This window comes from Calidris pugnax, unplaced genomic scaffold, assembly GCF_001431845.1.
Source record: "Calidris pugnax isolate Ruff unplaced genomic scaffold, ASM143184v1 scaffold41, whole genome shotgun sequence".
Lineage (NCBI taxonomy): Eukaryota > Metazoa > Chordata > Aves > Charadriiformes > Scolopacidae > Calidris > Calidris pugnax.
The window spans coordinates 1,453,931-1,467,147 of NW_015094509.1; positions in this window are offsets into that span (position 1 = coordinate 1,453,931).

The window sequence follows — 13,217 nt, forward strand, 5'->3', positions numbered from 1 at the left end:
CTCCCTGAAAGGAGGGTGGAGAGAGGTGGGGGTTGGCCTCTTCTCCCAAGGGAATCATGACAGGAGCAGAGGAAATGGTCTGAAGTTGGGGCAGGGGAGGGTTAGATGAGATATTGGGAAGAATGACTTTCCTGAGAGGGTGGTCAGGCACTGGAAGGGCCTGCCCAGGGAGGTGGTGGAGTCACCATCCCTGGAGGGATTTAAGATGTGTGTAGACATGGCTCTTCAGGGCCTGCTCTAGTGCCCAGGATTGTTGGATGGGTGTTTTTGTTTTGTGTTTGGTGTTGTGTTGGTGTGTGGTGGGTTTTTTGGTTTTTTTGTGTTTGGTTGGACTCAATGATCTCAGAGGTCCCTTCCAACCATGAAGATTCTGTGACTCTGCATCTTCTGTGAGTGGAGCTGGTGCCATTGGGAAAACAGCCCAGGAAGGGTGTCTGTGGGTGTCAGGATGCGTGAGAACCGCCCTGGGTTGTTTTATTGTGGCTGTTGGGCACAAAAAAATGCTTCCTCTCTTTCTTAAATCTTGCCTTGCAGATATCCTTGCAGCAGTAGGACCACCAGTCTGCCTCTTCTCACATCCCAGCAGACAGAAACTGTCTTCCAAAGGAAACCAGAACCAGTCTGTGAAGCCCTGATCTTCTAGGTCTCAAAAGGGATGGCAGGAGCTTTGCAGTTCACCTGTTGGATGAGTGTACCTCGTACAAGTGTACCCGTTAGACTACCAGGAAATGAAGATGAGAAATTTCCAAGAAATCTGCGGTCCTACACATCAGCCACGGGTTGCACGGGACAGCTGAAGGCCCTGTGATTCAGGTTGGAGTCAGCATGTAAGCTCTGACCCTAAGTGATGCAGATTCAATGAATCAGTGGATGGGCAGTGTATCAAATTAAATATTAATGATGTAGCACTAGTGATGAGCTGTACCTCTTGGTTACCTTAAACTTCCTTCTCAGTGAAGGCTGTATCATCTCCACTCCTAAAGTGGAGAAAACAAACTTGGAAGCCAGGAACCTTTTTCTTGTCTCCCGCTATTCTACCTTCACAGCAAAGCACTAGAATAGAGCAGAAAGACTCTATTCAAGTCAGGCTTTTGTGAGTTTGTGGGTCCCATACCTCAGTGGGATGGAAGATGCTTACCTAACACTACAGTCTGTCCCACAGTGTAGAGGCCTTCAAAGAACGGGGTGGGGAAAGTGATTCTGGCCATCAAAGGTGGCAGTGAAGTGGCAGATGTGGAGGTGGCAGGGCAGCAAGAAGAGAAGGGGGTGAGAGGAATGGTAACATGGGCTTCCAGTTCCATCCCCCATTCAAACCATGGTGTAACTACAATAGTGAGAATGGTGGCTGCATGGAAAAGGAATTTCTACGTTGGGGGTATGTTTCTTCATCCTCCCCCTGCCTTTTCCCTAGCTCAAGAAAGTGACTGGAATGGTGTCTTTGCTAGTGATAGCAGATTTCCAACATGTTAATGATGTTACCTGTAGAGGCAATGTGAGATACTTGCTGGAGGTGACTTAGAAACTAAGGTTATATTCACATTTTAAGAAAAGGTACAGCCTTGAAGAAACTTCCAGGGTGGGGTGCAGCTGATATGCAAAGAATGTATTCCACCATAGTTCCCTAGGCCACAGAACCTGCAACCTTGGAGTCAGCAGATTCTAAGGTGGGAAAAAAACAGCATGGAGAGAGGGGTGGTGTGAAGATACCGTAGCCAAACTCCGTGCATCAGTGCAGGGAATGGGAACTTACAGTACTGTGAAGACTAATAAGCTGCATAGTTGTTACCCTGAGCCAGCAGTTTCTTATTTTTTGTAAAAATCATGACCTTAGGTTGAACTTTGCCCATTATAATGTCATATAATACCAAAACACACCTCCATCCCAAAAGAAACCCACCTCCAAGGTGCGACCACCCTTCACTGAGTTCTGCGCTCTGATTTTCTGCTAGTCTATACCTTTAAACATGAAGCAAGGAAATTTTACACCCATCATAACAAAGCTATGTATGACTTGAGTCACTCATGCTCCACCTGAAAGGTAAAAAATAGTATAAAAATGGATTAAGAATGGAGGGATGTTAGGGAAGATACCATTGCAGACAAGTCAGGAAGATACCATTACGAAGCATCGCCGACTTCTGGGACCAGTTGATGGGCTGAGGCTCTCCCTGATAGGGACACATATTGGGTGAGATTCGAACTCTTGGCTTATACCAAGGGCTTCACTGAGGATTGGGCATCGCTCAGAATCCAAGCCCAGCCACCCCCAGCCCCTCTGACAGCTGAGGACAAGCTGGAATGCAAAGGGGTTTGTTTTCTGCCAAATTCCTTTACCCTTTAATGCAACATGCATATTTTGGGGCACTTTTAATGTTAAAACACATTTTGTCATGGTACAGACTATTGCCAAAATTAATGGTACTAATTAATTAGATACAATGACAAACGAGAATGGTGAATATAAGTTTCAAACATGTACAAAAAATAGCAATTCCCTCTTCAAAATGAGGACTGAACAGCATGCAATGTGCATGGCGTGGGATCACATAGGAGCGTTGAGAAGAAAATTTTAAATAGCTGGTCCTTTTTTAAGTATTGTCTGTCTGGTGCCTGTAGAAGTCTATGGAAAGAAACTAATGTGTGATAAAGATGGAAACTGTATCACGCAGTATCTTACTGCGTGAACAGACTGGGGAGAGATTAGGATGGCAGCCTTCAATTTTACTTTAACTTGATACAGATTTTTTTTGTCTGAAATAGCTAAGAGCCAAAGAAAGAGAAGCTTTGGACCAAACAACTTTTTAATGAACAGAGGCAGCACTTCCTCTTCCAACTCTCTTCTGTTTCCTCAGTGTCCTGGGTCCGGCGGGGACAGGGTTAATTCTCCCCAGGCTCTGGCAGGGACACAGGCATCCCATCTCAACCCATGAGTTTTGCCTTTTCCTTCCAATTCTCCCCGGAAAGAGCAGCTGCAGCTGGTTCTTTGGTGCCCTCTGAGGCCAAACCAGGACACTCTGTCATAACCATCTGATGAAAAAGAGGTGGAGCTCTGTGGAGCAAGGACAGGGGGGTGTGGGTTGTCCCCCATTAGAGGGACACCATGAGAACTATGATCTGTGAGCCCTTTAGAAGTTTTTGCACAATGAGGACCTGGGACTGAGAAAATTAACTCACTTCTTATGTTGATTTATTGACGTTTCCCTTCAAATAGCATGAGGTAAGTAGTGTTGTGCCACATGCCAGGTTTAACAAAAGGCTACTCTGATGGTACGCTTCTAGGAATGAGAAATAAAAAAAGGACAAGAGTAAGGTTAAGATATTATATAAATCTGTCTAAAGAGTGCAGTGCTGGATTCATAACATGACATAAGTGTTTTCCTGAAAAAAAACCCCAACAACCAACCAAACAAAAAACCAAAAAATCCCACAAACCAACAACAAAAAAACCCCTCAAACAAACCTTTCTGTTTGTGACAGAAAGTTCACTGAAAACACACAGAGCCTGGACCATCGCCATCTTTTTGTTTGGCATGATAGAAATGCAGCAGGTACAGCAGCAGTTCAACCAGATACATGCGGGTGGGCCTGTAGAAGGCAGTCTTCTTGTTAACAAAAATTGATTTGGGGGGCGAATATTCTACTGAGTGCTCACCCCATCCTCCCTCCAAAAAAACAGAACAGGTGAAGAGATGTGAAAGTATAATGAAGCTAGTTTACACATTGAGAATAGAAAAAGGATTAAATTAATGCTAACGATGAGTATGTTATGATTTAAAACAAGACATCTGTCTAAGGAAATTAATGATGTCACTAAGACACCAATATCTTAAACACTCATATTGCCTTTGATGTTATTGAGTTATTAGAAATAAATCACTATAAATAATAAAAAAAACCCCAGTTATTATCACAGGGGAAAAGCAAAATCAGAAATAGCAAAGAAGGAAAGAAAAATGCTTAATATATCCAGACCATAGTCTATGCGACTGACAATAAAAATGTTGCTTAAAATGACACATTTTCAAGTCATCAGGACTAATGCAGTCTGTGTACATGAACCAGAAATAAGCTAGCCAGTGACTTCTTGGACTCAGGAATATTAAATTTTTAGACACCTTGAAAAATTAGGAAAATTCAAAATGAGTGGATGATTGTTCTTATCAATATTGAGTCATGAATACCTAAAAAGAGGAAAAAGAGTGACTCAGGAAAGTTGAGATAACTGTCTCAATGACAATTTTATTTTGAGGAAAGATGATCGGGATATATAAATTCTGGGGAACAAGATGATGTGTTTGAACAGCTAAAACTGTCTCAATGACAATTTTGTTTTGAGGAAAGATGATCAGGCTATATAAATTCCGGGGAACAAGATGATGTGTTTGAACAGCTAAAGTTGCTCTAGTTTTACAGCACACAGGAAAGTAGCCAAGGCATTTGATTTGGTCCCAGCCGAAATTTAGTTGGAAATTTCTATGGAATTAACTTCATATACCTTCCATATATTTCAAAATGCTTCCTGACAGATCTCAAGGTGTTAGCAGAGGCAGAAAGACAATGAAGTGTAAGACAGCCAGCAAGGAAAATCAGGATTTGCTCTGATGCTTTTTTCATCAGCCACTTAGATTTTCTAGTCAAGTCTGTGGATGACAATTATTGCACCAATAAGCGATGGGAGGAAATGTTTGCAATCTGAATCGAACAGCTAAAGGCATTCTGATGCAGCCATAAATACATCTGAGGATCAGGACTGCAGGAAGTGAACATTTATTTGAAGCACTAACTCCACACTGTGACCCAAGTTGAGAGTGACACCTTCCCAATCTGACCTTTGCCAGACCTTCCTGACTCTTCAAATAATTCTGTCTCATACTGTGAGGAAAACACAAGCCAGGTACAGTGATTTTTATTTCCTGGGTACAAACAAGTGTTTCCTAGAGTCCCTTGCCAAGCAGTACTGTTCTCAGACTTAGTTTGTTGACTCCTTGTCTCTCCTAAGGAGAGGAGAGGGGCACCACCGCCTGCCATCACCTGATGCCTTACAGTCTGCTGTCACTGTCCTGTAGGACACAGTGCAGGTTGTCCCCTCACACTGGCTTCCTGAGAGCCAGAGAGTTTCCTTTGCCCAAGTGCTCATGCCCAGGGCATCTCCCCAGAGGTGCTGCAGTAGCTGGTCACATCTATGGTCACCCATTGAGACACACCTGAAGCAAAGTGACAGTGTCTATCTGGCATTCAGAGCACATCGAAATGGAAGCCCATGAAAACCCGATTAAATTAGTCCTTGCCAACACAGCCAAAGCAAGCAGTGAACTGGCACTTTTCAGGCAAGGCTAAACAAGAGCACGGTGCTGTAATCACACTCTTCTGTGGATATGGAGTACCCAGCAGCAGCTCCAGAAATCCTGTAGGACTTCTCTGTTATGAAAGACGTCGGCTACAGTTTTACAGGGTCGCTAGAAGAGCACACACTGGTGTGAAAGCAAAGTGCTGCTGAAATACGGCATCTGGCAGCACGGTTGATTCCTCATTCTTTCTAAGTAACAAAATCATTGATAGAGAACGTTCTGGGGCATCCTCTCCTGGAATGATTTAGGAAACTGTATCCACCATGGTATGAGTATATTACAATAACGTCACAAAAAAACGGGTATGCATAATTATTGAACAGTATGTGCAAAACTAGTGGCAAATGTTTTATAAAAGGCTCAGAACACACTGGATTCAACAACTATTTCTCCATTCAGAATATATAAGAATCTTAGCGCATACTTACTCAGTAACAGTATGCTGGAGCATGTGCTGATATCAGAACATGGGTTTCTAACAGGACTGAGATTGGCTTTGTAATCCTAGAATGAGTCTGTTTGCATTAAATGCACACACATCTCTTGATTCTACTTGAGTAGTTAGCAGAGCGACGCTGTTGGCTCATGCGCAGGCTCTACGTGACATAATTTTATCCTTCAGTAAACTCCTGTGGCTTCTGTCATAAAAGCAAAACTCAAGAGTTTTAGTGGTTTGATAAAGTTTTCCATGGCTGAGATTTGTAGAAATCCTCAGGATGAGATGGGCCACTTTATCCTATCAGTAGTTTACACAGTGACAGTTTATGATGCTTTTTAGTCCATGAGGCTGGGCAGACTCCTCAGGTGCTATGACAGAACACAGCACTTCTTAAATTTGTGCCTTCAGTTTTCTGTGTGAAAACCTGCATATTGTCTATTTCGTTGAAAAGATGAGATGAACAAGCAGCAAAGCAAAAAGATGTGTGTTTACCTGGCTTGGCATGTTTTTCACATGGACCTCTCTGAGACTGGAGTCTGGAATAGGGATACTGCCTTTCTAGGCAGTCACTGAGACTGGTCAAGACAGAAAAGTGTCCAAAGTGCAAGACACAGCAGGCCCACAAGGAGAAGCCGTTGCTGAGAAACTCCCAAAAGATAAGGGGATCTGATTGTCACAAGGAGCAGTACCATTGGTTAGTGATTAGAAGTTATGGAAGAAACAGATGCAAAGAAATCACGTGATGTGTTTTAACTCCAGGAATGCCATACAGAGTTTCTGAATTGTCCAACAGGATTGTTGAAAAGGTCACATGAGGGAAATTTCTTTTGGGACTTCAGATTAATTTGTTCCAACCAGCAGAGCTGAAATTTCTCTATTTGGAGAGTGCTTACTCTAGCTTAGTATCCTCATTTATGAGGATAGCCATTGCTTCCATCCTTACTGGTATCTAAAACTTGATGTCGGGACCCTGAGTGCACTAATAGGCCTTAATTGCACTGACCAGTCTCACCTGAGACATTTTGACCTGCACACCCTCTGTCCCTGGGCTGAGGGGCTCCATTTAAGTTCAGGCCTGGGCCTTCTGTCCCTGTCTGGTCAATGCCAGAGCTGTACTTGCCTCCAGTTCCATCGCAGCTACGCTTCACCGTGGGCTTTGTCGCTCCAGAGGCTGGCTTTCTTGCCTCACGTGGGAACTGTGGAACCAGTCCCCAGCTGATGGAGCTCCTGTCCTTCTAGCCTCATCACCGTGCTTGGCTCCTCTCCTAAAGGGAGCAGACAGTCTTGACTGTTCCTTGATGCTTGTCTGGATGAGGCCCTGAGGAACGTGGTCTGCCCTTGAAGTTTGTCCTTAGTGTAAGAAGCTGCACTAAATGATCTCCAGAGGTTGTTCACACACCACTTCTTTCTGATTCCGCACAAATGCAACCACGAGCCCACATCAACGGGGTACAACAGAATTTGCTGTTCAACAGAACAGAAAAATTGAAGGGAACCAGAAAGCTTGATATATTATCTGTTGCCTTCAGCCTCTACATCTGCTCTCTCCTTTCTACTTTTGCCTCTCCTTGTCAGTATTTTGTGGTGTGAAGACATCATGAGACTTAGCTCCTGTGGTTTGCCATGCTGTATAGGAAACACTAAAGGTGTATTAATTGCAACAGGTCCTATCTTTTCTGGTGATAAAATAAAATGAGAGCCATCTCCCCCTGTGGAAAAGGCCAAGCCTGTGTGATGGTGCATATAACAGCACTGCTGTCTTGGAGCTCTACGGCCTCCCATCTCTTTTCATCCTTGTTGCATGGTCCGATACCACTTGCAGAATTAACTTTCCCATCCCTTCCCTCCCTGTGCTTTCTTTAACAATATGTCACAGAACAAGCACAGTATCTCCTCAGCTTGTCTCATTGCATTTTTCATACTAGTGTTTGTACTTCTATTTATTCTCTAGGTAGCTTTTCTTCTTAAGAGAAGCTAATGCATGCGGTGCCTCTTGAAATTCTTTTCTCTCTCTGCTACAACTCTGTGAAGCCGCTAATAGTTGTTGGCTCCTGCTCAGCTTGCATGGCTCAGTGGGTTAGGACACGGACGCCTCCTTGGACAGTGAAACTCCAACAACCATTAATGTGCAATAGTATAATTTGTTGCTTTTGTTTGATTTTGTTTAATTTCAGGAATGAAAGGCAGAAAACTATGGTTTTGCGTCTTGTAGCTTGTTTGGCCCTCCACTTTGACACGTTTGCAAGCAGCTACAGATAGAGTGCTTTGAGACAATGCCAAAATTCCTAATGGAAAGTCGGTTTTCTTTGGCCTCTGCGTTAAATATTGATCCATCCCCAGAGGGCTTGTTCTTTCAGAAGACAGCAGTTCATTTCACTATAGCACTAGGGTGATTTTGCTCCTTGTCCACTTGACGTAGTGTTTCACGTATACCTTGACATGAGTGATTGTGGTGTGGAAATGATGCCAAAACTGCAGAGATGCACCCTTAGAAGGATTTCTCTGTCTGCACAGTATGTGCCTGCTGGAGCTGGTTTTGTTTGCTACAGAAGTGGTGAAGTAAACCACCCTTTCTGGCAGAAAAACCCTGCAGGGCAAACCTCTCTGCAGATGAAGGCAGGAACACCAGCGTGTGTGCTTCCTACACTAGTACACCTTTCACACGCACCCGCTCCTCCCCTGCACGGCGGGAGGGAAAACCTCACTCATCAGGGAAGGATTTAAAGCAGTTGTGCCTCGTGAACTCGTTCTCTCCCAAAATGAGCAGCCTTTCTGCCCGCCCAATGGCGTCTGCTACCGGATGCGGTGATGCTGACTTGCATTAACACCGCAGGTTAATCATTGCCAAGGTTTAAATGAATTGTGAAACAGGTTTCATAATGCCCATTAAGTGAGGAGAACATAGAAACATGTTAGAAAAAAAAGTAAAGAATTCTTTAAGAGCAATACCTTGTCAAATGAGTGGCAGGTACAAACATTAGGATAATACAATAGAAGTTATTACCTTTGCTTTAATACTACTTTGTTTTAACCGTGTTTTATTATTCTGCTGACACAGAGTACTTGGCAGAAAAAAAAACCCTGCATAATCCAATTGCACTGCTTCTCTTCTGAAGGGAAACTATGCTCAGCTCAGTGCTGGGAGTCCCTCCTGTCCTGTGGGAGCCCCTCTTGGCAGAGCAGCAGCCCTGTCCCATGTGCCCTCCCTCAGAGGAGTGAGTTTTCTGCCAGACAGTCCTGTGCTTTCCATAGAAAGGGCAGGGAGTAGCTTCTTGCTTCCTCATTAAGGATATTCTTCTGGGATATGGGAATAGCACTGTTGAACCCCCTCAGGCAAGAAATGTTTAGAATCTACCTGGAGGAGAACCCTAAATAACAGGTTGTTATGCTAAAAGTAGGCCTTTCTGTTCTTAATTAACTAATTTTTGACTGTTACACGCTATATTCAATACATCTACTGGATGATACCCCTCAGAGGACATGGGCAAAATTAGGTGTTTCTCTTCTTTGCCTGAATTGCAGTGAATCTATGCAAACAGGGCGATTTGATTCTTCACATGTGAAGCTGCTCAAATACCAGCATTAAGGAAATTTTTCAAATTGAAGATCAGATGTTGATTGAATCAAGCAAAGCACTTACCGCGTTAGCAGGGAAGTATGTCTTCTCCATTGCCATCTTGGACACAGGCACTGAATATCTCCCATGTGTCGTACAAAATGCCAAGGAACAAGGCTTAATACAGTTTGTTATTCTTTATAACTGTCTCTTTAAAAGATTGGATCATTTGTCGGAATCAGCTGGTGGCAATTTTCCTTCTCCCTCTGTAAATTATGCCAATTTACTTTTTTTTATAAAAATAATACCAAGGATTCATCTTACCTGAACATTACTTTATCTTGTAACTAGTCCATCACTATCAATTGAGAATATTTCACCCATATAGAGACTTCATAGGCATGGTTAGGACTGACACAGAAAATCTATCCATCTTACATCTTCTGTAACTGACGCAGAAAATCTATCCATCTTACATCTTCTGTAGATGATAATAACTAGAGGATTAACAATATATATACATAAATTGCTTCCAAATGCTGAAATGAAACCCCCTAGATTTTAGTTAATCTTTCTTCGTTCTCATTATCCCATGATTCATAGACTCACAGAATGGTTTGGGTTGGAAGGGACCTTAAAGATCATGGAGTCCCAACCCCAGGGACCCAGGGCAGAGACACCTCCCACCAGACCAGGTTGCTCCAAGCCCCATCCAGCCTGGCCTTGAACCCCTCCAGGGATGGGGCAGCCACAGCTTCTCTGGGCAGCCTGTTCCAGGCTCTCACCACCCTCACAGTGAAAAAATTCTACCTGACACTTAATCTAAATCTACCCTCTCTTAATTTAAAACCATTGTCCCTTGTCCTATTGCTACACTCCCTGATCAAGAGTCCCTCCCCATCTCTCCTGGAAGGCCATTATAAGGTCTCCCCTTTAAACACAGACTTTGTGAAGAAGACCTCTCCTCACAATTGGACAAGAGAAAAATGGAACATAGGTAGAATAAACTGCCCAGGAGAAAGATTCCATAGATGAGACCGGGAGGAATTAATTGTCATAGTTGTATATACTGCGTTTGGGCTTGAACTGGACAGAAATGGGTGACTCCCTGTCTAGTTTGAGAGAATGGGAAACCTAGAAAAGCCAGGGAACAGATGCAGCTTTGATTTAAGTGAGGGCAGGGAAAAGAGGGAGGAGAGTTGCAGCTGTGACCGTCGTGTGGTTCCTCCTGAGTTCAGCGCAGGGTTACACCTCTGCCCTTCCTCTGGTATTTCTCAAACACGTAGATTCAGAGACCGGAATTAATTGTCATAGTTGTATATACTGCGTTTGGGCTTGAACTGGACAGAAATGGGTGACTCCCTGTCTAGTTTGAGAGAATGGGAAACCTAGAAAAGCCAGGGAACAGATGCAGCCTTGATTTAAGTGAGGGCAGGGAAAAGAGGGAGGAGAGTTGCAGCTGTGACCGTCGTGTGGTTCCTCCTGAGTTCAGCGCAGGGTTACACCTCTGCCCTTCCTCTGGTATTTCTCAAACACGTAGATTCCACTTTTTTGCAAGACTAAAAGTTCCTGATTTTCAGTTCTCCTCAGTGTCATTTGACCCTTAGTCACAGCTCATGCTCTGGACCTTGTTTCCTTTATATGACTCCTTCACAGGGCCGAATTTTGATCAAAACCCAGCAGTAGAGGTGCTCCACAGAGTATGGCTGCAACCAGAGGGCTTCACCACCCACATCCGCTCGTGGGACCTGCTGCTTCCTCTTTTTGCTAGCATATTCTCTGTTCAAATCTGTTTCTACATCAGTCCATGGCATGCCAGTGCTCCGTAACAACTCAGCTCGGACACACTGCTCTCTCTTTATGTCGTCTGCCAGCCAGCCCCCTACCATCTTTGCTGTTTCTATTTAACGTTCCCACAGCCAAACCCCCACTCCTTTACCAGGTTAGTTTCATTGGAACATGCCAGCTGCACCAAATGTATTTTGGTTGTAACTGAAAAAATTCGGTATCTCCGTCCATCTTGTTTTGTTTTGTCTCCTCTGGCTGGGCTTTATCCATGTCTGGCTCATGTCTGACCTCATTCTAGCTGTTAGAGCAAGCTAATACACTGCCATCCCCTTCCTTCCTAAACCACTGAACTGTGTACACATTTCCCATATCACAGAATCACACAATATTCATGGTTGGAAGGGACCTCTGAGATCATCGAGCCCAACCACAAAAAAAAAACCCCAACTCCCCCCCCAAAACAAAACCAAAACCAAAAACACTCCACACCCACTCACAGAGAGACACAACCCAACAACCCCGGGCACTAGAGCATGCCCTGAAGCGCCACATCTACACACATCTTACATCTCTCCAGGGATGGTGACTCCACCCCCTCCCTGGGCAGGCCCTTCCAGTGCCTCCCCCCCCTCTCAGGAAAGTCATTCTTCCCAAGATCTCATCTAAACCTCCCCTGCCCCAATTTCAGACCATTTCCTCTGCTCCTGTCATGATTCCCTTGGGAGAAGAGGCCAACCCCCACCTCTCTCCGCCCGCCTTTCAGGGGGCTGTAGAGGGCAATGAGGCCTCCCCTCAGCCTCCTCTTCTCCAAACTCACCATGCCCAGTTCCCTCAGCCTCTCCTCATAGGACTTGTTCTCCAGCCCCCTCCCCAGTTTGGTCGCTCTCCTTTGGACACGCTCCCGCCCCTCCATGTCCTTCTTGTGGTGAGGGGCCCAGAACTGGACACAGCCCTGGAGGTGAGGCCTCACCAGTGCCCAGTCCAGAGGAACCATCACTGCCCTACCCAGTACAAAGGCACGATGACTTCCCTACTTCTTTCCCATTCTTCCTTACTGATTGCTGTGTGACACCGTTGCGAGACCACTGTGAGACCGTCCACTGTGCAGTAGATGCAATATTAGCAGTAATAACAGCAATCAAAGAGAGTGGTCCCCCTAACCTCAAAAGCAGAGGAGAACACCAACAAATTAGAACGTGCAGGGGGGCTGTGCCCCACTCTTAAAAGGCCACCAAGAGATCCCTGAGCAAGCCCTGCCACACGCAATGAGGCTGATCCTGTGGATCTGGCCAAGAGACCCCTGCACCCTGAGCCCAGCTGCCAGGACGACCATGGTGGTTCCTGGGGAACAATTTGGGCCTTGCACTGTGCTGCAAGATACAGGCAACATTGCAGACTAAAATGGAAAACCAGAACAAAAATGCCAACTTTGGGAGCATGTTTGTGGGGACCATAAGTGTGGGCAGTTTGGTGCTGGCCCAGAAGTCTGCAAGCTTCATAGCAGAGCAGAAGCTGGGAGTGAGCAGCATCCTGCTGTGGTTCTGCTGGTAACTCCAGGGCAAAAACGTCATTTGGGACACACATCCCTGTCTCCTGCGTACACGTACATCACCAAAAGCACAGTTCTTCCCTGCCTCTAGGATTTTGAACATGGGCATGAAGTGCAGGTGCTTGTTTAGACTGATCTATCCATAGCACATTCCACTCTTCCAGACTTCACATCTGTGATGCTTTTCCATGCAGGCTTTGCACTTCTCACCAAAAAAAAAAATCATAGCTAAATAACCAGCTTGTTTTTTAACAAACCTGTGCTTCTGCAAGCATTCCCAGACCTGCACACCAGTCTGGGGAACCTTGCTCTTGTGCCCATGTACCTGCACAGGCAGAGTTGACAATATTTACAGTTATGGAAGTGCTTATACCACCTGTGACAAACACAGCACCAAAGTTTCTTGCCCTAAAATAACTTTCTGACATCCTTAATGCTGTGACAAATGACTGGGAGAAAGGAGGGAGATATTGGAGTACCTATGGTGATTGCTTGGCTTCAAAATACCCCCAAATTTTCTCCCCTCAGACAGGAAGA